The sequence below is a fragment of the Bos taurus genome, chromosome 7 (assembly GCF_002263795.3).
Source record: "Bos taurus isolate L1 Dominette 01449 registration number 42190680 breed Hereford chromosome 7, ARS-UCD2.0, whole genome shotgun sequence".
Lineage (NCBI taxonomy): Eukaryota > Metazoa > Chordata > Mammalia > Artiodactyla > Bovidae > Bos > Bos taurus.
Window position 1 is genome coordinate 37,219,770 of NC_037334.1, and position 26,425 is coordinate 37,246,194.

Consider the following 26,425-nt stretch of genomic DNA (forward strand, 5'->3'; position numbering starts at 1 on the left):
TCATGGTTCTTGATGGAAGCCACCATGTCCCACAGCAGGGAAAGCAACCCCATCATTTTCTGGTCCTCTTGGAAAAGTCCACCAAGGCTGAAGATGTGGCCAGGCTTTGCAAGTGGCTAAAGGAGTCCTGAGAAAAGGGCAGCCTGCCCAGATGGGTGCACCCCAACAGCTCTGTCTGGCAGGGGTGGGTGAGCTAGGGATGAGAGCTGGCCTCCAGTAGGGTCACTTTCTCCTTCTGAGTCTATTAGGATCCCCAGAGTACAAACCCTTAGGGGGACAAGCATGAGTCTTGACTGTCTTCACTCCACCTTGTCCACAGCAATGTAATGGGACTGGAACGAGAAAGGGGGACGCCTCTCCTCTGCTTGGAGCGCTTTCTTTGATGAAGCAGCAAGAAAGCAAAAATCTCCAAATTTCAGGGAAAGACACATACACTCTTTTTTTTTTTATCCTAGCTGGTGATGGTCAAGTTTATGTATGCCAAATGGCTGGATTATTTCATGGCCAGATGAGTCATATTATCTTTTTCAATACGTTTTATGTTAACAGCATGAGGTTTTAAAACAACATAGAGAGTTATCAGTCTAGCACCTGGTACACAGTACAAGTTTATTAAATGCCATCTATTGTAATTACATGCAGAAGATCTACAACAGAGAATATAAATTGGTACATCTGTTGAAATGGCTAGATTTGCCACATAGTACATAAGTGCCTAGGCCTGTATAGATAAGGCTAACGGCTTTAAATGTGCAAGACAAAGGTCCTGTCTGCCCAGAAACAGGGTAAGCCAAGCATGAACGGAGAGACCAACATGAGCAAAATTACCATCAAGCTTTCTCCACCAATCAGCCACTGCAAGTGTTCTTGTAAGCAGAAGAGCATCTTTACCTGGCACTCAGAGGTGCACTAGTTCATTAGAATGAGGGAAGCAGTGTTACTGAATCCAATATGCCTATTGACATTTGTTTAGTAATCTCCCTTATCACACACAATTTCAAAGGCAAGAGCCTAAAATGATTTTTAAATGTATCCAATTCACAGCCAAGTGAAAATGTTTCTGTACCAAGAATAATCTTACATTAAACTTTTTTTCAGCAGCCTAAATTTATCCAGTGGGAATTCTTTTTTTTTTCTTTTTAAGATGCTATTCTATTCAACTTTTAAAAATGAAGTATCTGATTCTAAAGTGAAAACTGTATTTAATCAAAGATGGGACACAGTGTCCTTGGCTTAATTATTCTTTGGAAATTGAACACCTTTACAGGCTTAACAGGTTGCAAGAGAAACAAATTGCAGAAACTGTATTCCAGGTATAATGGCCTGGATACACTGATTCTGTCTGACCTGATAAAACCCTAGGGAACTCACGTTGCACTGCTATTGCTCCTGTGTTGAAGCGGCACGTGGTGTAATAGTCAGTGATAATGTACCACATGCCCACACACATAAGGAGAATTAAAAGCATGGATAAAGTGATAACACTTCACAATTGCATGACACTTTGCTTCATAACCCCCTGTAATATCTATCCCTCCGTTTTATTCTTTATCAGCCCTGGGAGGGACCAGTAAGTAGAATTCAGGTGAGAGAGATTGTGATCATGACCACCAGCTTATAGGTGGTAAAGCAAAGACTTGAATCCTCCCTTTCCAAAGTACTTCATTTTCCTAGTGAATGTTGAGACCCAGTGGGCAGGAGGTGCAACAGCTGTCCTTACGGAAACTGCCTCATAAAAAAAGAGAAGGACAATGGATGGATGAATGATAGTCAAATTCAGTTGGAGCCCTGACCATATTTTTAAGACATCAGAGTGACCTGGGACAAGGGCCTGAAACACCCAACACCTCCAGTTTTCCACTCTCAAGAGGGAATGTGAATCCTGGTTCTATCTTATGAAGTTGTAAGCAAAGAAGGAGCCAATGAATAGGAAGCTATTTTAAAAGACATTAACCTTTTTCAAGAGACATTAACTCTTGCTCCTTGGAAGAAAAGCTATGACAAACATAGACAGCATATTAAAAAGCAGAGACATTACTTTGCCAACCAAGGTCCGTACAGTCAAAGCTATGGTTTTTCCAGTAGTCATGTATGTATGTGAGAGTTGGACCATCAAGAAGACTGAGTGCTGAAGAACTGATGCTTCTGAACTGTGGTGTTGGAGAAGACTCTTGAGAGTCCCTTGGACCACAAGGAGATCAAACCAGTTGATTCTAAAGGAAATCAGTGCTGAATATCCATTGGAAGGACTGATGCTGAAGCTAAAGCTCCAATACTTTGGCCACCTGATGCGAAGAGCGGACTCATTGGAAAAGACCCTGATGCTGGAAAAGGTTGAAGGCGGGAGGAGAAGGAGATGACAGAGGATGAAATGGTTCAATGGCATCACCAACTCAATGGACATGAGTTTGAGCAAGCCCTGGGAGATGGTGAGAACAAGAAAGTCTGGCATTACAAAGAGTCAGACATGACTGAGTCACTGAACAACAACTCTTTTCAAAATGTGGTAATAGAAATAATTTTTTAAATAAGGTATATTGCAAGTTAACAGAAACACTTGGATTGAATGAATGCACTAAAATCTCTCAGGTCCAAAATAAATAAAACTACAAGGACATACCCCCTTAAAAAAATCTATGAGGTCCAGTGTGCTGCTGGCTATTGAGATGACTCCAGGAGTCAAAAGTGAGGTGGACAGCTGCTTTCTGGTCTGCCTGACTTCCATTTCCCTTCAGATCATAAAAGACACAGATTTACTTTGGGATATGTCTCCCACCAGACACAGACAACAGAGGAGCTTCACTGAGGGACTCACTTTCCTAGGACCAAGTCATACTCCATGGGAATTAGAGCTGTGAGCCAAGGAACATGGTGCCCATGATCACTCGGAGCTCATTCACGCCAGGGCAGGCAGTGAACGAAGTGGCTTGGAAGTGGCTTCCCACCTGCTATATTCCTGGAGCTCCTGGCTACTCGGCCTGCCCTTCCTGGTTCTTCAGCCTCCCCTTTAATTCTGGAAACACTTTCAGATCCTTGCACCTCTCGTTATTATTGGTTTTTCCTGAGTTGGCTCACGTTGGTCTCAGTTACTTGCAAACAAAATACCTTAACTGTGAAAGCAGCAACACAGATCTGTGTGGCCAGAAGAAGGTGAAAGAGGAGAGGAAATCAATAAAATCAACCCATTTGATCACCTATTAATCTATTGCACTAGGAAAGGCAGAGAAGACTAACCAGGTAAATGAGTCAATTGCTATACAGCCATCATACTTTAAAATCTCCCTTTATCCTCTTTTGGTAAGTCAATAAAAGTTGAAAAGTTCAAGCCAAAAATAAAAACACTGGTATGGTTACAATAAAAATTAGTTTTAAAAGCAAATTATGTCACATGCATATTCTACCAAGTTGTTTTTAATGCCACCCTGTAAATAGTACTGTTTAGCACTCATTTATAGAAAATATCCTAGTATTTCATGTTAATGAAGTTCTTAACTTTTGTACGAAAGTTACTCTCTTCAAGACCTAGTTTTTGCTAAAGTGTATTTGATGGCACTGTATCACCACGAAATCAAATCACAAGAACGTGCTGCATTGCAAAGTCTTCATAAATGTTCTGATGAATATCTAGAGATATTTCTACAAAAGAATGTTTAATATTAGGAATATCAAATGTGAAAGGGAAATTCTAATAAAGAAAATAGTCAATAAAATCACCAGTCTCATTTAGTATCACATTTTCTTCGCATCTAAACACTGACTTGGTTCCAATATTCCGTGTTTCAAGAAATCTTCTGTTCTGATAACTACTGCTATTTGACAAATCACTCTAAGACTTAAAGGTGTAAAAAAATCCATTGTAAGATGCTCAGAGACTCTTTGGGTCAGGAACTCAGAGAGTGTGTAGCAGGGACAGCTTGAGTCTCCCCCTTTATGTTCAGGACCTGAGCTGGAAGGACTTAATGGCTGGGGGTGCTGAGTAGCTGAGGGGTACTCAGCACCTAGGGGCTAGAATGCTGCGGAGGTGACTCTGTCACATGTCCACTGCTGGTGCTGACCACTGTCAACCAGAGCGCCTACAAGCTGCCTGCCCATGTGGCCTGGGCTTCCTCAAAACATGGTGACCTCAGGGGTAACTGGAGGCTCAGGACTTTTTACATGATGTCCCAGCACACAGGGTGGAGCTGAATCTCCTCTTTTGGCCCAGTCTCAGAAGTTCTATGGCATCATTTCTTCTGTGCACTGTATCGGTTATGAATGAGTCACAACCCATTTAAGGAGAAGACATCCACGCCTACTGTAAATGGGAAGAGTATCGATGTCTCAGCTCAGAAGAGCATGTGGGATGGGAGATACTGTGTGGCCACCCTTGGAAGATACAATCTGCCACGTCTTCAGAGATCCCTCATTTCCAGCTAGGAACAAGGTATCCCTCTCTCAATTCTCATAATGTTCCATTTTCAATTTGATGCTGGCCAATTTCCATCTTATAAATGTCATAGACATGTTTCATCTTCACCTCTCCTCTACGAGCATCTAGGGTCTTCTTTGCTTTTTTGTTTCTTCACGGTGCCTAACAGAGCTCCTGGCACTTAGTATGCGCACAAAGTTTATTGAAGAAATATACATAACTAGTCTCAGGTATGATTATTTTATACAGGAGATATAAGTGCTTTTGGAAGGAAGGAAAGAAGTAAGAGGGGGGAGGTGGGGAGGGAGGGAAAGGAGGAAGATGTAGGAAAATTGGTAGACATAATTGTTTGAAGTGGCTCCCTCATTCTCAGAACATTTAAATTGTTGCATTTTTAAAGTTTCCAAAGGAGAAAAGATCCAGTCTTCCACCTTTTATGTACATCAGCTATGCAGATGAAGATCCCCTGGAGAAAACACACGATCATGCTGAGAGGCTTCCTTTAAAACCCATGACCTTGAACCTCAATGCTGCCAGCAACTGTGCAGTGCTTTCCTCATTCATTCATATCTCTGCTTTCCCGGACATCTGATTCACACCTTCTCCCCTCTCCTCAACATCAACATCTTCTCCTACAGCCTCATTCTCAGTCGATGACCTTCTTACTTCTCTGAAACAACAGAGCAATTCAAAGAGAGTCCCCATCCACCCCTCACCCTCTCATGTTCCTGGTACCAGCCTCTGCTCATAGGCCCTCTGCCTTCCATGGATGGACCATCCATGCCCCATTCTAAAGCCAGTCCCTCTGCTCTAACACTGGATTCTGTTTCCTCCCACCCCAGTGCCCCCTGAAATCCATCCCTCTGCCCACTATATAGACAACTCCATCAGCACATTAAGATGCTATTATTTCCCCCATCTTAAAATAATGCTTCTCTTGACCACCCTTCTTCCATCAACCCAATAGCTTTCTTCCCTTCCTAAAAAAGAAATCACTTCAAAAAATTGTTTATACTCACCATTTCATCTTTATCTCCATATTCTCTCTTAAATTAATCTCAATGAAGTGTTCATCCTCCCTACCCCATGAAAACTACTGTTGTCAAGGTTACCATGGACCATCTCAGTACTAAAGCCAATTTCTCATTCTCAATCCCCATATTGCTTGACCCACCAGCAACATTTGATGTGGGTGACCTTCTCTTCTCCTTCATTTACTTTCTTTATTTGTTTTCCAAAACACTACATTTCCTCCTACCCCACCCCAACCCATGACCTCCTTGAAACTCCTGTATCTCCTCTCTTGGTTCCTTCTCCTCTTCTTTACCTATTAATGTTGGGTGCCCAAGCTCAGACCTTGAATTCTTCTCTATCTACCCACATTGCTTTGTTAAGCTTTTAGCTCATAGCTCATCATGTGTATGTGGGGAATTACTTCCACAGTATCCTTCCACTAGAATGCTGCCAAACTCCAGACTCAACATCTCTACCTGAGACATCTAAAGGACACCTGTTCTCAACATGCCCAGCTTTGAGGTCCAAGATCACCTCCCATTCCATTGCTCCTGCAGTCTTTCCCATCTCGGATGATGGCAACTCCAATTATTAAGTTGCTTATAGCAAAAACACCAAAACCATTCTTGGCTTCTTTTTCTCTTATATTCCATGTCCATTACATCAGGAAGTCATGTATCCAGACTATGAGCACTTTTCTTCACTACTCGAAGCCACCATCATCCCTCAACCTGGTGATTAAAATTGCCTCTTATTGGTCTCCCACTCTATCTCACACCCACCAACTGCCTGTTCTCAACAATGCCACCAAAATGATTAGTTAAAATGTAAGCCATAGCAAGTTTCTCCTCTGGTTAAAGCTTTGCAATCCCTTGCCCCACTTCGATCAGAGGGAAAGCCAGAGTCCGAACAACGACAGACAAGCTACTACATGGTTTGACTCCTGGTTACTTCTGTGACTTCACCTTTTATTGTTCTTCTACTCCCTCACTGGTCTTCCACCTCATATTAAACATTCCAAGCATGCTCCTACGTTAAGGCCTTTGCCTTGGCTTGTCCCTCTTTGTGGGCTGCTCTTCTTTCAAATATCTACATAGCTTAGTCCTTTATTGCCTGTAAGTCTTTACTATCAGTGAGTCCACTTAGAACATTCTATTAAACCTGCAGTGACCTGCCCCCAGTATTCCCCAACCTTCCTACTGTGCTGTTTCCCATACCACTTATCATCTAATAGATCATGTAATTGACACATTTATCATTTATAATACTTACTGCTGGTTCTCTATCCCTCCCCCTTAAGGCTCATAAGCTCAGGGACTTTTGTCTATTTTGCTCATGGACGTGCCCTCCCAAGCCTTCAGAACATCATCTGGCACTTAGTAGGTGCTCAATGAGTAATTTTTGAGCAAACAAATAATCTGAGGACAAAAATCTACACAGAAATGGAGTAGAAAGGAACTTACAAGGTATGATTTTTAGGGACATGATGGGGGTTCTCTTGTCCCAAAGTAGCTTTCCCACAACAATACCAAGGCATTACTGTCCTCTACTCTCTGTCCTACAAGTCCTAATTAGATTCAGTAATTATTAGTCCAGAATAGTGAACCAAATAGCTAAAACACATGTTTATCATGAAATGCTGGTAGGAGCTCAGAGAAAACTTGGATTGAGGTTGGCAAAGAGGTGAGGAAGATGGGAGACAGCGTGATGAAGTCAAAGGCCACTGAGCCTGGGAAAAGATACACAATCTTCTCGCCTCATCTGAAAAGTTGAAAGAATATACTATGATCACTACGTTTCATTCATGCCATGGAATAAACAATCACTGGACAGGAAATCAGACTGGGAGATTCACATTCTAGCTTTCTCACTTAGAAGACTGAGAAAACTATCTAACTTCCCCTCCACCCTGAATAATGAGCAGCATGAAGGCCCTCAGAACCTGAAAGATAATATTCAGGGTATATCCTTGGAAAAGATGTTGAAGAGTTTGGGAAGCACATGGACAAACATGACTGCCTCCATCATGAAGCCCATGTCTGTCATGTGAATGTGGCTGTGACAAACACAGTCTTCATCTTCTTTAGAATGCTCTAGTGTTCCACAGAGGGCACATAATGTGGAAAAGAGGAAAGATGCTGTTATTTGGTCATTCGTTTATTATCGATCACTTTGGTGAACACCTAGAAGTAAACATGTCCCAACAGACATTTGTTGCAAAGGAGACGCAGGTCACTACTGTAAAATCCAGCCAGGCCAACATCCTGGGGTCCTCTTGAGGTTCACGGGTATCTGGACCACATGTTCATATCACCACGGTACAGCCAAAGCAAGTCAGTTCAGCCAGATTTTCATTCAGATCCAATTTACTTTCTCACCTAAACAAGGTCTCAAGTAGTCACTAATACAGCTGGTTTATATTGTTATTGTTCAGTCACTAAGTCGTATCTAACTCTTAGTGACTGCAGCACACCAGGCTCCTCTGTCCTCCACTATGTCCTGGAGTTGGCTCAAATTCATGTCCATTGTGTCAGCGATGTCCATCTAACCATCTCATCCTCTGCCACCCCCTTTTCCTCCTGCCTTCAATCTTTCCCAACATTAGAGTCTTTTCCAATGAATTGGCTCTTCTAATCAGGGGGCCAAAGTATTGGAGCTTCGGCTTCAACAACATTCCTTCTAATGAATATTCAAGGTTGATTTCCTTTAGAAATGACTGGTTTGATCTCTTTGCTGTCCAAGGGACTCTCAAGAGTCTTCTCCAGTAACACAATTCAAAAGCATCAATTCTTTGGCTCTCAGCCTTCTTTATGGCCCAATTCTTACATCCATACATGACTACTGGAAAAACCATAGCTTTGACTACACGGACCTTTTCAGTAAAGTGATGTCTCTGCTTTTTAATATGCTGTCTAGGTTGGTCATAGCTTTTCTTCCAAGGAGCAAGCATCTTTTAATTTCATGGCTGCAGGCACCGTCTGCAGTGATTTTGGAGCCCAAGAAAATAAAATCTGCCACTTCCACAGATGAACCACCCACCCCCCAGGTCAGAAGGCATCCAATATGCTACTGGGGAAGAGCGGAGGGCAATTATTAATACCTCCAATAAGAATGAAGAAGCTGAGCCAAAGCAGGAACATTTTTCTTGACACTCAGCTGTGGATATGTCTGGTGGTGAAAGTAAATTCTGATGTTGTAAGAAAACAATATTGCATAGGAACATGGAATGTTAGGTCCCTGAATCAAGGTAAACTAGATGTGGTCAAGCAATAGATGGCAAGAGTGAACATCAACATCTTAGGAATCAGTGAACTAAAATGGACTGGCAAATTTAATTCAGATGACCATTATATCTACTACTGTAGGCAAGAATCCCTTAGAAGAAATGGAGTAGCCACTATAGTTAACAAACAAGTCTGAAATGCAGTACTTGGGTGCAATCTCAAAAATGACAGAATAATCTTGGTTCATTTCCAAGGCAAACCATTCTATATTACAGTAATTCAAGTCTATACCCAACCACTGATGCTGACGAAGCTGAAGTTGACCAGTTCTATGAAAACCTATGACACCTTCTGGAACTAACACCAAAAAAAGATGTCCTTTTCATCACAGAGGATTGGAATGTAAAAGTAGGAAGTCAAAAAATACCCAGAATAACAGGCAAATTTAGCCTTGGAGTACAAAATGAAGCAGGGCAAAGGCTAATAAAGATTTGTCAAGAAAATATGCTGGTCATAGCAAACACCCTTTTCCAAAAATGCAATAGACAACTCTACACATGGACATCACCAGATGGTCGATACTGAAATTAGATTGAGTATGTTCTTTTCAGCCAAAGATGGAGAAGCTCTATATAGTCAGTAAGAATAAGACCTGGAGCTGACTGTGGCTCAGATCATGTGTTTTTTATTGCAAAATTCAGGCCTAAATTGAAGAAGTAGGGAAAACCACTAGGCCATTCAAGTATGACCTGAATCAAATCCCTTATGATTATACAGTGAAGGTGATGAATATATTCAAGGGATTAGGTCTCATGCCTAAAGAACTATGGAGGGAGTTTCATAACATTGTACAGGAGGCAGTAACCAAAACCATCCCAAAGAAAAAGAAAGGCAAGAAGGCAAAGCTGGTTTATACTCTCCCCCAATTCTTCATGGGCTGCATCACTTTCAGAGTAGCAACAGACAAGCGGTACCCTCATACACATTCTCCCTCTCGCTTCCCCATTCTTCCTCCTCCCTCCCCGGCCTGCCTCCTTCCCTTTCCAAAAACTGGCTTAGAAACCAGCACAGCATTATTTGCAGAATCAAGAAACTAGAGTGCTACTAATTGAAAAGAAACCAGATCCCACCAAGTGTCTACGGTGTGACTGCATGTGCATCAAGTTCAAACCCCAGCAACGCTCGTGGATGATGTGAGAGGTCAAAACTGTAGTTTACTAGGTAGGGGCTGTGACTGGGAGCTCTGAGCTCTCTCCATTTGGGTGCCAGTATACTATAATGTACTTTTCTGTATGTTTATTCTGTGATGGTGGTTTAGTTACTAAGTCATGTCCAACTCTTGCGACCCATGGACTGCAGCCTGCCAGGCTCCTCTGTCCATGGCATTCTCCAAGCAAGAATACTGGAGTAGGTTGCCATTTCCTTCTCCAGGGGATCTTCCCGACCCAGGGATGGAACCCAGGTCTCCCACATTGCAGGCAGATTCTTTACCAACTAAGCTACAATTTGACTATAGAATAAATGTTTATTCTACGTCATTTAAAAAACAAACTGTGAGGCATTTCTGGGGGAACAAACTCCATTTCATCAGTAAGACCCAGTTCAATCACACTAAAATGAATATTGTGTTCAATCCATTCCAAAACTGAGCACAGAAAAAAAGTCACAGAAGTGAAAAAAAAAATCTATTACACCATCACATATTTAAATAACAGCATGAATGCTTATAATATTCCAGTATCAAATTATTCAAATATCTCAAACAGCAAATCTCAAATATTCATATTAATATGGTAACTATTGCCTAAAATACTAGATATATGCAACACATGAGTTTAATCAGCATTTGAAATTTTTGACAAAGCCAATGCATGGTCTGAGAGCAAAGGAGAAACTGAATTCTAATAGATCTTCTGAGATATATTGCTCAGAAAAATCCCACATTCTAACATTTCAACAAAAATTGTAATATAGGACCCACGTTCTCAGCCCAGATTCTGGACCAGTGAGTACAGGGGACTGCCTCTGCTGCAGTAGAAGAGACCATCTGCTCAGGGTAGCTGATAAGCCCCACAAGAAAGGAGGATGCAAGGAGAAACTCACCAAGTAGGCAATTTCATACCCTCCTCCTCCCCACCCCAAGGGTGGGAAGAAATGAGTGCAGGTTGAGATACCAAAAATAGTCCAACTCTATCCTCATGGAAGGAAACAGCAGGTCTAAACTTCCTCACTTACGGATAACAAGATGTAATTAATAAATCTGAAAGCAACTTTGGGCTTCCCTGGTGGCTCAGCGGTAAAGAACCTGCCTGCCAAAGCAAGACACATAAGAGACACAAGTTCAATCCCTAGGTCAGGAAGATCCCCTCGAGGAGGAAAGGGCAACCCACTCTGGTATTCTTGCCTGAGAAACTCCATGGACAGAGGAGCCTGACAGGCTACGGTTCATCGGGTCACAAAAGAGTCGGACACAACTTAGCAACTATACAACAACAACAACAAAAGTACCTTTAAATGAGGTGTGTGCTAAGTCACTTTAGTCATGCCTGACTTTTCGCAACCCCATGGACTGTAGCCCCACAGGCTCTTCTGTCCATGGGATTCTCCAGGCAAGAATAATGGAGTGAGTTGCCATGCCCTTCTCCAGGGGATCCTTTCAACCCAGGGATCGAACCCATGTCTCTTACATCCCCTGCACTAGCAGGCAGTTTCTTTACCACTAGCTAAATGTCATGGTTATTGCTGAAAGTACACTTTATAAGCCAAAGAAAACTGTGTTAGCCCATGTCACAGGCTCAGCTTCACATAGAAGTGACTGAACCCCAGTGCTGCTTCTTCCTATTATTTTCCATGTGCCCCATGTTATACTGGGCTTGCCAGGTGGCTCTAGTGGTAAAGAACCCACCTGCTAATGCTGGAGACACAAGAGACCTGGCTTCGATCCCTGGGTCAGGAAGATCCCTTGGAGAAGGGAGTGGCAACCCACTCCAATATTCTTGCCTGGAGAATCCCATGGACAGAGGAGCCTGGGGGGCTATAGTCCATGGGGTCACAAAGAGTCGGACACAACTGAGTGACTTAGCAGGCATGCCTGTTATATCAGACTTTACATCTAAGAACTAGTTAAGGCACATGACTACCCCAAAATGTGCGTGATTATGCTCACTGTACATGGGAAGTAACTGACTTGAGTTTGAAAATTTAAGGATCGTGCCCATGGGTACTAAGCGGTGGGTCCTCTCCTTCTGTGGGACACACCAGCCACTCTGCCTGGCTGCAGCCTCAGCACCACTGTTTTAGGAAAATGATGCAGAGGCACAAAGGAGCAAGGAGCTCCACGTGCAGGGGGGTGGAGAGCATGTTCGTGGGGATGGTTAAACCAGGTGTCTCCACGGGGCCTGCAGGAGCAGCTGCTCAGGAGAAAACTGATGATTCTTTCAAGGACTGTTTCCCTGCCATGAGACTGGCACCTGCACCAAGGAAGGATCAGGCTGCCGCTGCCTGCCTGAGGACCTCCACTCCAAACTGCTGGGTGCAGGGCCTCAACGCAGTTAGACAAACTCCTACATCGCTTCAAGGGACCAACCTGTGTGCCAGTCGCTCAGTCGTGTGTTCGACTCTTTGCGACCATGGACTGCAGGCCGCCAGGCTTCTCTGTCCATGGGATTCTCCAGGCAAGAATACTGGAGTGGGTTGCCATTTCCTTCTCCGGGGATCTTCCCGACCCAGAGATTGGACCCAGGTCTCCCACACTGCAGGCAGACTCTTTATAGTTTGAGCCCTCAGGGAAGTCTAGATAAACTCCTACACTGCTTCAAGGGACCAACCTAGAATACAGTACATGTGCCCTGGCGGAGCCCAGAGAGGCCAACTTGTCTACTAGGAAAGAGATCAGGTTATGAGAGGGCAATGGCTGAAAGTCAGGGACGGGAACAAAGGAAAGACCGTGTGACATCATGGTTACAAGTCAGCCTCGGATGGACTCGGCCCTGCTCCCTCAGCTACAGCTGCACCCACACAGGCGAGATGCTGGAACTCTGCACCCCTCGGGTTGGCCATAGGCAAAATGAAAAAAACAGAATTATCTCAGAGGCTTATTGTAAAGTGTGAATAAGCATATGTATGCAAAGTATTTAAAACACCTGCTACATACAAAATGCTACCTAAGTTTTAGATGTTTATTAATAGGGATCATCAATAATAGGTAATATAAAAGTTAAGGCAGATTTGGAAGCCTAGAAATACACATACTTTGGTTGTTTTGATTTGTTTTTCTAACTTATCAAGGGAGAAAATAAACAGGGATGCTCAGAAGTAGTATTACTTGAGCAATATGAAATTGCTGATATTCAGCCAATTTTTTGTGCCTATGCAATAGCAATTTCATGTAGCTTGAGTTATGATTAATAGGAGAACTAAAAAGTTTTCTTTTCTGGTCATTGAAGTGTCTGGACCTGCCTTGAACATAAGACTAAGAACTGCATGGGGATCTGTGGACCCTAGGCTCATACTCCTTACCCTCAGGATAAGTGTGCACAGTGTGCATATACACTCACTGGCAAAAATACGTGCAATCGGCCACAGATGCCTTGGGAGACACTTTCCTCTCATCTGAGCTTTCCACTGGGCAGTGGAGACTGAGGAAGCTCAAAGGCATTAACAGTGGTATCCAGGCTAGCTGACGGGCTTTTCTCAAAGTAGTTATATTTATACAATTTTTAAGTTCAAGGGAATGCCAGAAGACCTCCTTCTGTCACAAATTCCAGTCCATCGCTGAGAGTGTGGTGGATAAAAGGTAAATACTCAGCCTGTTTCAATGTGAACAGTTTTGTTTTTTTTTAAATATCCATCCATAAAGGTATAAAATAAATACAAAGTCTTTTTCTCCAACCTTCAATAATTGATACCATCCCAAAATAAATAGTCTTAAGAGTTTCTTAGGTATTTAACCAGAAAAAAGTGTTGTTTTTACCAATATTTATGTTGATGCTTTTGAGAATTTTCACAAATGGGATCTTACCATGCATGCCGCTCTTCTGCTTATTTCAAGATGGACGTGGACATCATCCCACTGTGGACACAGGGAACCATCCTGGAGGATGGGAGGAGTGACTCTGAAGAGTCAGACGGACCCGCATGTCTGTTTGGGAAACAGGTGTCTGTTGGGGAAACAGTTGTCAGTTGAGGAAACAGTTGGTCGTGTTATGAGAACAGTGACAGTCCTGTCATAAAATTAGCTAGAAGCTTCAAAGGCCAGAAGAAAAGAGATCTACCTGTGGAAAAATCTAACTGCATAGATGTGCCCCTAATATTTTTTAAACAAAAAAGTTCCTATTCATGACCTTTTTTATCCTCCCAGTCCTTAGTTATTAAAAATGGTGCTGTAGTACTATCTTTGGCTCAGGGATGCACTCTTTTTTTTAAAACCACCTGTTTCTTTGCTGGACATTCCAGTTATTAGAAAATGAACCCTAAAATTGATTAAATATCCAGCACTCTTTGAGTTCAAAGAATTGGTCATAATTTATAATTTTAGAGTCAGCAAGACAAATAAACACGCAAAACGACGTGCTCTCACGTTGTAAGACACTGCCAGTTAAGTATGTCTACATGTATCATGGGTGGACTTAACAGATTCAACAGACAAAATACAGGGAGCCCAGTCAAACTTACTTTCAGATAAGCAATGAATACTTTTTTTTGTATAAATTTGTCTCATGTAATATCTGGGCATAATTATATTTAAAAAGTATTCATTATTTACCTTGAATTCAAACTTAACTGGTGCCCTGTATTTATGTGATAACCATACTTCAGAGTTTCTTCCTGCAGCTACAATTGTCCAATTCCTGTGGCCATAGGATTTTATTCCAAGACCCTCTAGCATTGGAACATTATTTAACCGTGATGGAGAATTCTAGAGAGTCCCAGAGCTGCTCCTTCCTGCCATTACCCCATTCAGGACTATGTCAGACATTTGCATCCATCTCATAAAGACTGTGCCTCAATCACAGACCCATGAGGAAACAAGCAGATGTTTGGATCCTCTCATATCAGAAAGAGAGAGAGAGAACCAGAGTAAAGAAGAATGAACATCTCCACTGTCTAAAAAAATGTGTCATCAGAAAACCAGCTAAACCAGCAGGGCTGCTTTGTGACCTCACTTCCTTGGGCCACAATTCTCTCCAATATAAAAAGAAGCCATTAGACTGGAATTCTTCAGGCTACATGTAACACAAAATATAATACTATTGCATTTTGTTTAATGCAAACGCTAGCCTTTTATTATTCAACCCACAATTGAAGTTTCTTTTATATGTACATATTTTTCATAACTTTGTCAAATTGTTGGTTTATCTTTGAAGCTTTTAGAGTAGCCCAAGTGGGCAGGTTTCCATAGACAGATCATGTTGCCCCTCAATTAATTATTCATCAATTCGACCATGTGAGCTGGGGCGCAAGCAATGTATCCATTTATTTTGAGACTTTAACTACCAGTTTGGATTAGCCATGTTGCTCATCAACTGAGTTCAACCGGTTGATAAAGAGAGTAAACAGAAACCGGTCACAGGATGTAGATTTGACTCCAATGTTAACCCGTGAAAAGCAGTGATTAAGAGAGGGGAGAATGTGGAGTAAAAGGGAAGCAGAAATGGTAAAGGAAAACGGGAAGAAATGGCTGAGATAGGCTGGACAGGGAGAAAGCCAACTGTTCTCCAGACTCCTAATCCAGGTCGTTTCCTATTAGGCAATTATTTTAATAACCCAGATAAAACAGAATCATAGTACATTTATCATTCTGCAACTTCTTTTTCACGCCACTATACTTCCTGAAGATTTTTTTCATGTTAGCACTTACAGAGCTACTTCACTGTGTTCACTACTGCATCCAGTGTCAATTTTAAAATACACCACAGTTTATTTAGACCCCTACTAAGCCGCTTACCTTTACGGCTATTATAAACAATGCCGCCGTAAATATCCTTGTTCGTTCTTTCTCATGCGTATTCAAGAGGCTTTCTTCAGTGTAACTTCTGAAAAGTAGAATTTCCAGGTCAAGGAAAAGGAACAACTTTAATTTAAATAGACACTGCCAATTTGGAAAATGTCTGTAGGATAATAATTTGTCTTCTGGGAGGGGACTGGGACTGGTGCCACAGCCAAAAGGAATTTTCACCTTATCTGGAATGCTTTAATTATTTTTTAAACGAAGGGAATGAGTTCACTTATTAATTATACAATGAAAAAATAAATTTTAAAAAGAGATTTTGGATACGAACACATCCACATCTTAAATAACCTTGAGAATCAGAGAGATTCAATCAACCTGCTCATCCTGTCAGGGTCCCATGAGGGGCAGTGCGTGTGGGGTGGGAGGGGAATAGCTGCCCTATTGAAAGGAGGCCAAGCTTGCTAGATACCCTTACACACACAAACACAGAAATAAACACGCAGTCAAAACGGAACCCTTGATCAGGCCAAACACTTGGCTGCTGCACCTAAATCTGGTACAAGTTGCACTCCTTGGGGTTGGGGGTTTCTGAGAGAGCCAACAATGAGTATTTCCCGACTCATGCTCTGAATATGAATAATTTAAACACAGAATTAATGGAGAAGCCAAAATGTCTTAATTGAGTTGATTTTTTGTAGGTTTGAGGATGCAGATTCTACATGCGGGCAGGGGTCCTACTGAGAGTGATCCTCAGAACCAGGCAGACTTACTCACCAGTAGGGGTGTGTCTGGAGCTTGCAGCGGGCCTGTCCCATGTCACTGTGCCAGTCAATGAGGGTCCCAGCAGCACTCAGAGGACACATTCAAATCTGGATAATCCCAAGAGAATCCATCAGAAGGGTGAGCAGGGAAAGTATTCTGAGCTGAGGAAGAGCACTGTCCGAAGTTGGTGCCCCAGGAAAAGGGCTCTGAAAGAGATTTAGCAAACAGGAAGTTTAGTGGGGCTTACACTCAAGAGCTATGCCTGTTGCGGAGGGGAAGAAGTGGAGCTGGGCCAGAGAGGTGCTGAATCCCTAAGAAGTGTCATCTAAAGCCTCATCTGACCCAGAGACTGGGATGAGCCTTCCCAGATGTCCTGCTTGATTGACGCAAGGAAGCTGGGCTTTTACCCTCATCACACACGATGCAGGCTGCCTGTGGGAGTGGAGTGTGACCTGCAGACAGCATGACCTGTGGCTCTCTGTGTTGTTGTTCTTGTTTAGTCATGTCTGGTTCTTTTGAGACTCCATAGACTATAGCCTACCAGGCTTCTCTGTCCATGGGATTTCCCAGGCAAGAATACTGGAGTGGGTTGCCGTTTCCTTCTCCAGGGGATCTTCCTGACTCAGGGATCGAACCTCCATCTTTTGCATTGGCAGGTGAATTCTTTACCACTGAGCTACCAGAGAAGCCCTTCTGTTGCTCTCTTTAGGGGAAACTAATTCCCAGAGAGGCTTCATCTCAGAGGCACAAGTCACTCCCATTCTCAGAAGCCGGGAGAATGAGCTCCTCTTAAAGGGGATCCTGCAGAGTCCCCATCGTACTCACTAGGGTTCAGTGCTGAGCCACCTGGATCCACTGTCTTCAATAGTAAAATCTGGGAACAGCTTCTCCAGGATTCTGGCTGGCCTGTTTTTCTGGGTCAAGTTACCAGAGGAAAGTTAGTGACATGAATTCCAGCTCCTGTTGCTGCAGCTGCTCTCCAGGTAACAGATACACACCATCCCGCCACTCTGCTCCTCGTTTTAGATTTCGCTCCCCCTCGGCTAGCCCCTCTGTTGGTCTAACCTGGTGGGGTCATCCTGGCCCTCAGCAGCAAGATGATCTGAGCCCCTGGTCACTATGCCCTTCTCAGACTACGGATACTCCTTCATCCACTTATTCTTAAAGTGGGCAAGGGGGTTCCAAGAGACACCCCAGTATGTTATAGCAGCCCTACCTCCTGATCATTAGGGTCAAGTACTCCTACTGGGATGGAAACTAGTTCCCTTGCTTGATAGACTTTGGCACAAAGGTCAGTCAGTATGATAGAACTTAAGAGCTTAATGGGACACCCAACTGGATTTCCTGATAGAAATGTTCTCCCTCTGGAAATCAAACCCCCAAAGCCTAGAAATGCAGTAACCCAAGTGCAGGAAGCACAAATTCCCTAAGAGGGTCACTGAGAGTGATATAAGCAGAGCCACACCCACTTCTACGCCTAGGTTCCAGATTCACGGTTGCTACTGTGGACACTGCGCTCTATAATAGTTGTTGATGTAGGGTATATACTGTGTCCTAGGGGATGATGCCAATCCTCACAGTTTAACATCTCTAAGCTGGATCTGCGTTAAGAAGCTATTTACACAGACAACAATTTCTGGATGATGCAGCATGTAATGAGGTCAGCAGATTCCAAGGTCATGTGCCCACAGCCACACCTCCTGGTCTATAACCAGGCTCTTCAGTTCACAGAAGCCCTGTGGCAGGGGATCCAGCACTCTCTAAGTCCTCTGTCACGCAGATGCTTTCAGGCAATTTCGTATCTGCTGTGCATGCTGATTCAGTCAAGACCGACAGCTGCTCCTTCCAAGATCGGAGGGGTCTGATGTATTGACTTGCCACCAAGTGGCTGGTGGGCCTCTACAGGGGACGGTGTCAAATCAGCAGCTCAGTTCTCATCTCTGCTCCTAGAAAGCTGGGCTTTCAGCAGTGGCAAACCAGCCTTGATGAGAGGAAGCCCATGCTGTTGAGTCAATGCACAGCTTTCATTCCTAATACCGTGGCATGAAGCGCATTTTGCCAGTACTGAGTATCCATTCAAGGATTGAATTCAGCTGGATAAGTCACTTCTTCAACTTGGTTGTTTAGTGCCTCTTCCATGGTTAATACATGCTTTCTGTTGAGCATTAATATCTGATATAAAGTCTGTCACACACCATGCTCCAGCCCATGGATGCTTCACAGGCTTCTTCCCCAGATCTCATGGTCCTTAATTCTCCAATCTTCCTCTTTCCAGGCCTTGATCAATCAGATATTTGTTGTTACTTTGGGCTATTTCTCTTTCCATGCGTGAGTGAGTGCAGGCTCAGTTGTGTCCCACTCTTTGCAACCCATGGACTGTAGCCTACCAGGCTCCTCTGTCCATGGGATTTCCCAGGCAAAAGTACTGGAGTGGGTTGCCATTTCCTACTCTAGGGGATCTTCCCAACCCAGGGATTGAACCCGCATCTCCTGTGTCTCCTGCATTGGCAGGCGAATTCTTTACCGCTGAGCCAGCTGGGAAGCCCTCTCCTTCTATACATAGTGGCAGATCAGATATATCTCTCAAATCTCTGTTGGGAGAATTTCCCTTCACTCTTTCTTTCAGGGCCATCCCTGAATGGAACTGTAAGAGAGCAGCCCACTTTCAGTTTATACTCACATAAAAAGCCAATCCATCTATGAACCAGTGTGACCTTTTACCTTCAACATCAGATGGTCACAGGCATCTCGTTGGAGGAGTTCACAGAGAGAATCTGACCTCCAGTTGACCAGAGAGCTGGACTTAGGCAATGGGAAGCTCCCCACCTCCTGCCCCTCCTTGGAATGTACATGCTGCCCATCATTTCCACAGTTGGAGCCATTTTCACAGGCACAGCCTTGAGAGATCAATGTGTTGTTGAGATCCTCTGGATAGTATACGTGGCTGAACTCAGTTAAGGCCTCCATATAAACTTCAGGATTCTGCCTGGAGATCTACTGGTCTTGACAAGCCTTCTATGTAAATTCCCTTGCTTGTGAAAACTGCCACCTTCCAATCTGGAGTGGTATGCCTCTTTCTTCTCTTTCCTTGCCCTGCCTGTTAGGGTGCTAGTTTGCTCATCAATAGCCCTTCTCATGCCCTGTAGCCATAGATGTGAACTGAGGCCTCAGTGGAAGGATGGGAGGGGAAATACACCAGGCGACCTGCTCATGTGGTTTCTGTGCCCCTGTCCCTGCTTGTGCCCTCTCCCTGATGTAGCCCTTCCACTTGGCCATAAATTACAGTTGGGAGTGTAAGATCACACAATGCAGTGGGTCTGACAGAGGTGTAAGGACCTCATGGATGTAGACCAGCCTCCTGGAGCTTAGAGCAGGGTGGACAAGGTTAGAGAGTAGATTTACAGGCAAACAGAAGGCATCGGGCATCCCCAAACCATGCCCACCCCAGGGGCAGAGCCTTGTGGGACCAGCGGAACTTGTTCTCAGTGGGTAACCCATTGCAAGTTATTCTTCCCAAACTGACCAATCAGCAAAGCATCTGATTTGCTGGAGTAGACTCCCTGGAGTAGACTGAGTAAAGAGTCAGACAGAGGTCAGAAATCTGCTTAGAGGAAACCTATCCCAGTGGAAACCCAGAGTAGGACTAGAATGTCTGTTGTGATAGGTCTGGATTTCAAGCCCAGAAGAACTAAGTGCAGGCTACAAGGAAGAGGTCAAATTAACAACTAGAATGTTCCATCTCCACCGTTAGCCAATAACACTTTCTTTCAGTGAAGTTGAAAACATGCTAGAAGCCTGTGCCATCCAGAAAGACTGCCGCTAGCCACATGTGGTTACTGATCCCTGACATGTGGCTAGTGTGATAGAGGAACTAAATGGTTTGATTTTATCATAACTAATCTAAATGTAAATGGCCACACATGGCTAGGAGCCATAAGAAAACACAGAGGCAGCCTTGACGCTAGCAATAAAGACCTTTAGCAGCTCAATCAGACAGGGTCCTATGGAACTAATGAAGCCACTGGACGCTTTACCTAAATCCCTTGAACTTGATGTAGCAGAGCTTTTTTGGCCTGGGGTATGGAATAAGCTTTGAAGTCTTTCAGGCCTCAGCCACACTAACCAGCTGTGTGATTACAGGCAGGCTGCTTTATCCTTGACTCAATTTCCTCCCCTATGAAAAGAGAATCATAAGGCTGTTGTGAGTAGGAAATGAGAGGACATCTGAAAGGTACCTGGTTCTCAGGGGGTCATTTCACTAATATGTCTTCTGATAGCAGCCACCAGCCTCAACTCTCTCCTATGCCTCCTGTTTCTCTTTAGCAAGACCCCAGCACATCAGCTCTGTTCTTCGGCCACAGCCTGCCATCCCACTGTGGAAGGGTGAAATATGCAAGGTTCTGCACTGCGGACACTCGCATTTACTGATCTCAGAGAATCAGGTCGTGGGTGACCCAAGAGTATAAGATGGAGGGCAATGCGGTTACTTTGGCAGGGGTGGGGGTGGGGTTATTCTATTATCTCACAAACATGGCATTTCCTTCCAACACCATCCCAATGACTTGAACAACAAAATTGCCTAATAGAAATCAGCAGCCTCACTGCATCAGTGGAAGTGAGATTCTCACCTATTTTTGCTGCCAGCTCTTCAGAGTAAAAGTCTAAGATGAGAGGATGAAATTTGAAGTTGAGGGCCCTTATCTGGGAATTACGTAATTCCCGCAGGGCCAGCAGCCAGAAGCCAATTTTGGCAACTGACCAGGGCTTACTAGAAGCCTGTCCCGCCCGCCTCTGTTTGTGTGGCTGTTTGGCGCATTGCTTTTGTTTTGGTTTGGGATGTTGTGAGTGACATTTGGAGCCTGAGTGTTCTCAGGTCTGCCTTTTCGCCTGTTGTTGTGGGAGGAGAGAGAAGCTCTTCCTTTGTTTGTGGAGCTCAGCTGATGCTCTTGTTTTCTCTGTGGCAGGAGGGGCCTCGAAGTTCAGGAGTTCAAATTTTAATCCAGCTCTGCTCTGGGTCCTGCTGATGAATTTACGTTTTAATTTTTCATCCGCGGCTCGGCACCAGACATCACACAAATAAATGAATGCATAAATAAAATTCATGAAGTCGGGCTGGGGATTTGAAGCTGAGAGGTCTTGCTGCGTTTCAGGGACGAGTTTGAACATCAGAGCCTCCTCGTCCTGTTATTAATAACTATGCAGAACCCTGTAACGAAGGGACAAAGTAGGTCAGTCCCAGCTGCAGCAAAACAGAACAGCGGAGGAATTATCAAAGAAATTAAAAAGCCTGCATGGCCACCGCAAAGCACACTTTTATAGGCTTTCTTCTGGTGATAATCCTGTGAGTCAAACTCATGGCAGTGGATTGACTTTTCACCCTTTTCAAAAAAGCAGCAATTCACCAGCATTCAAGGTTTGTGTGGAAAAGGGCGGCGAGCATGTGAAAATTAAAAGCATAGAAACCTAGAGAAGCTTCCACCCCAGTCTAATGTTATTCTTACATCACTTTTTGCTCTTTCTCGGGGTTCTGTCTTCCTGTATAAAATAATAAAATAATTTCAGTTTTCTCTCAACTCCAAAAAGTCATTTTGTACTCGTCTAGGGGAAAAAAAAACACACCCATATTTGGATAGAATTAGCCAACGTTTCTTCAGATTACCCGCATTTAAGTAGTTCTGGCAGTTTGCAAATCTTTGGAAAGATGAAGAAAAAGGGTTTGGTAATCTGTCATCTTAAAATAAGCTAAAGTCAAATCCCTGGAGATAAAGAAAAAGTGGGATTAATTAAAGTCCCAGGGTCTTAAAAGACAAATAGAATGAGTGAAGACCTAGAGCGAGCAAAAGGAAAGAAGAAATTACATCCTAAGCAGATTATGGGTTTTCCGCTTCAGAGGTTTTCCTCCAAGAAAAGTCCCACATTAGAAAACATATTCTCACAGAAGTTGTCTTAGCTGACCGATGCAGAGGATCCGAGTCCATCTTCTGGGCTGAGAGGAAGCAAGCACTGTCCTCTCTGGTTCTAAAAATGCAGGTGAAGCAAGGGGCCATGTACCCGACTTGCTGCACCTGGACAGTACTTATAAATTCCCTTCTCACTCATCTCCTTTTCCACCTCCATTCAGAGGGCCACCTGGGGAGGAAACCCACCTCTAAATAGATACCCAGAAAAAGCAAATAACAGTGCTTCTACAAAAACATCTCTGCTAAGGACATGGGAACCAGTGCCCTGTTGTATATTTGCCCAACAGGCAGGATGGTCTGAGTTTCTTTCGCCCAAAGAGAAGGTGCCTGCACTGTTCCCTTCCTCTACCTCCCCATCCCCACCCAGGTATCTGATAGCTCTATGCAATCAAGCAGCTTATGCAGCACATAACACTAGCGTCATTATTTATAACACCTCTGCAAGATTCTTCTGCCTCCCAATGTCACTTCAGAGGGGAAAAAAAATCCTTAAAGAGGAAAGGAGAGAACTAGGGCAGGTGGTTAGGAGCCATGCCTGCTGAGCAGCAAAATAGCCCTTCTCACCTGTGTTGCCGTCCTTGGGGACTAACATACATACATATATAGATATATACATATATATGTGTATATATATAGAGGGAGAGACACACACACACATGCAGCCCCTCCCCTGAATTAACCATCATAAGTGAGGGGCATGTCCTTTGAGAGCATTGGCTCCGCCCCTGGGCAGCTTCCTGTCTCTAGAGGCCAGCCCGGATGGTACAATCCTGGGCCAAGTCAGAAGCAGATCCTGTTTCAGCTTCTTCCAGATGCACAGTCTTGAGCAAATTACATAACCTCTTTGAGCCTTCTTTCTTCATGTGTGGATAATAATACCTAGTTCACAGAGTTGATGTGATGTGCATTACAGTGAAAAAAATAGCAGGGTTGGTAAGAATGACCATACCCCTCCCCATTCCCAGCAGTCCCACTCAGGAGAGTGAAGACAAGTCTCCCTATCTCCACCCTGAAGCATTTGGGAGTCTTCAGGCCCTGGGTTCATGTCACTTTCTGAAAGTGAAAGTCACTCAGTCATGTCCGACTCTGCGACCTCATGGACTACACAGTCCATGGAATTCTCCAGGCCAGAATACTGGAGAGGGTAGCCGCTCCTTTCTCCAGGGGATCTTCCCAACCCAGGGATCAAACCCAGGTCTTCTGTACAGCAGGCAGATTCTTTACCAGTTGAGCCACCAGGGAAGCCTGAGGGTTCATGAGGCCCTGAGTTCAGTCACTTTCTCCTTTGGTGGATACAACAGCACATGAACACGCTGAATTCATCTCCTGCCACCCCTGTAACAGCTAACTCGTCCATGCTAAGCGGTGAATAGAGAATAATCAAAGAAAGAGAATAAAAGAAGAAAACATGCAAGATGTGTTTCAGGATGGGTGTCTCTCCTTTATCTTGAGTTGGAGACTGGAAGATACCTGGGTGGTAGTCAGAGACTAGGTGGTCCTGGAGAGTCGCCAATGACCCACCCATTCAGTGCCTGGTAGATATTTAAAGCAAGCAAAATTTTTTACATTTTTGAAAAGGGTGTTGACTTTTGAATCAAATTCAGTGTGGTTCAACAACATTCTCTCCCTTGACCTGTGTTGTCCTTGGGGGGAGGTGAAGGTTGCCTTTAGTGCCTTTAGCTGGAGATTCACAGAAGTGGGGGATTTTGTTTCCTTAACTCCAGGCATTATAGGTGTTTGCACGCAGGCATGGATGAGCCAAGGCAGCTGCACTGGACTCGCTTAACCTGCATATTCCCCCAATGAATGCTTGACTCTAGCCAACTAGCATCACATAAAATGAAGCCAAACAGTTTTTTGATGACAGGTTGGGGAAAAAAAAAGAGGAGTGGTATTGGTTTTAAAATATGTTTCCTTCATTATTAAGAATTCTTCCCTTTGCTTTTATCTCAGGTGAAATGACTGTCCTCTCATTATAAAACTGCAGGAGAGTGGGAAGCAAAAGGAAATAAACTTCTGGTAAAATAAGTATTGCAGTGGCTTCCCCCAGCACACACCCCTCCTCCCCCATAGCTGTGATAGAAGAAATGAAATACCTTTTACAATTTCCTCAAATTATAACTCTGAGGAAGTTCACTTGACCCATTGAAAACGGTACCCCACTCTGCACACCCCGCATTCCAGCTCTGAAGGGACTAATCAGCTGATAGCATTCCAGTCATCACACTGGGAATGGTGTGACTTTGTAGGGAGCCCAGTGGCATGATTTTACCCTGTGCTGTCCGGCCTTTCTTTAGTGTGTACTGAATGAGAGAACAGTTGACAGAGGAGTTTCCCTCCTCGGTGTGACCTCTGGGGGCTTCTTGACTTCCTAACAAGGCTTGCAGAGAGGTCACACCACAAGATTGAAGAAGCTGGGTACCACAGTCTCTGGCAGTTCTCCCCATTTGCAGAAGGAACACACATCCTTACCATTCTGCATGTTTGCCACTGAGTTCTCTGCACCCTCTCCAGGCAGATCCGGCTATTGTCAGTGAACACTGATGAGAATACCAAAGCCCAAACCTGAATTTCTGCTAAACAAGAATCCATCTTTGCAGGGTTGGGAGGCCCCAGTCTCAGGAGCCAGATGAGCCTGCCTGATTTAGAGGCACTACCAACCTGATCCTTTAAATTGTTTCCTAGCAGAATGTAACCAGCTCTTTTGAAAGTCAGTCTGACTATAATTTGCTACTAATTGTAGTTTAAAATGAGCTGCTCTGGGCCCAGCTGATAGCCAAGCATAAATTCAAGTGGCTGCTCTCAGGATGTCCTTGGATTAAGGGGAGCTTGAGTATTCTCACAACTTGAGCTTCTGGAAACTGGATCGTTTCCATGTCTACCATATATATCACTCTACTCATCAAATTAAGGTAAGCCCCTAGACAATGGGAAAGCTAAGAATTATTTGGACAGTGTTTAAATTTCATCAAAGAACACCACCACAGTGGTGAACTGTACATATGCTTCTATTATACACGACTTCTGCTGGCTGCCCATCTTCTAAGTTTTTTTTATTGTTCCTTGAACCACTTACTCCTTAGGGTGATATTTGCAAAGTGTGGTCTATGGAGCACCTTGGCTTCTTGCAAAAATGCAGCTCCCTAAGCCCTCTGGAACTATGCTATGGAATCAGAACTTGGGTGTGTGGTGGGGGACAAGTCCCAGGAATCTTCATTTAAAATAAGATCCCTGAAGGGGGTGATGCACACTCAAGTTTGAGAACCACTGTCTTATAGACAGATCAGGCTGGTTCATCATTGGGAGTTTTTAAGTCAAAAAACTGAGTGCTGATGGGAGTAAAATTGAAACCTAGAGGACAGTGTGGCATAGAGGTGCTAGGATGAGCCCCTATAACTCCCTCCAACCCCATTATCACTCCAACTCTTGTCACACCTCGACCTTGGGCACTGAAGTCCCAGGCTGAGCCGGCTGAGTCAAGATCACAGACCACCTGTCAGGGTTCTCCAACATTTGGTTTTGATCTCCTCCTCTCTCTCAAGCACACACCACTCCAGTCAGGCTGGTGGCCTCTCTTGTCCTCAGGGCAGCCGTCTTCATGCCAGTCCCCAGGTCTTTGCTCATCGGGTCTCCCCTTACCACACATAAGGTCTCACTCTGCCCTGTGATAATCCCAGCCCCACATAGCCCTCCTCACTCCATAGGAACCTCTTCTGTCCATTTCAGAACACTTTCATCTCTCCATCCTCTGAAACTTTACTTCCCTTAAAACCAGTCTGGGTTTTTTTTTAATCTTTTCAATTATCACTTAATTATGATATTTGTATAAGAATTCATCTTGCCAGCTAGATTTTGAAATTCTCTAGGCAAGGAAACTATTATTCTTTTCACTATTTCCCTCGGTTTTTAGCACTGAGCACAAAGTGAGCATAAGTGCAAATCTAATAAACTCTTGTGAAAGTACTGATTGATGGAATAACACCTCCCTGGCTGCCTAGAGGATTATGTGATAATTTTAGCCACCACGACCCCCCTATAATGTCTGGCCCCAGTCATCACCAGCTGAATCAGTGGCGCTGCAGGGGACACTAAAGCACAAGAAACA

At 43.9% G+C, this 26,425-nt stretch overlaps 1 long non-coding RNA gene across 1 annotated transcript in view; it reads right to left on the reverse strand.

Annotated features, from left to right (window-relative positions):
* The window catches only part of LOC104969151 (uncharacterized), a 30,099-nt gene extending 12,712 nt beyond the window's left edge, over positions 1 to 17,387 (reverse strand). Inside the window, exons 1-4 of the long non-coding RNA XR_003035746.2 lie at positions 17,186 to 17,387; positions 16,373 to 16,566; positions 15,593 to 15,680; positions 13,667 to 13,805 (exon numbers count right to left, since the gene is read on the reverse strand). This is a non-coding gene — a long non-coding RNA (uncharacterized lncRNA). The remainder of the gene's footprint in view (positions 1 to 13,666; positions 13,806 to 15,592; positions 15,681 to 16,372; positions 16,567 to 17,185) is intronic.
* Between the last annotated feature and the right edge of the window lie 9,038 nt (positions 17,388 to 26,425).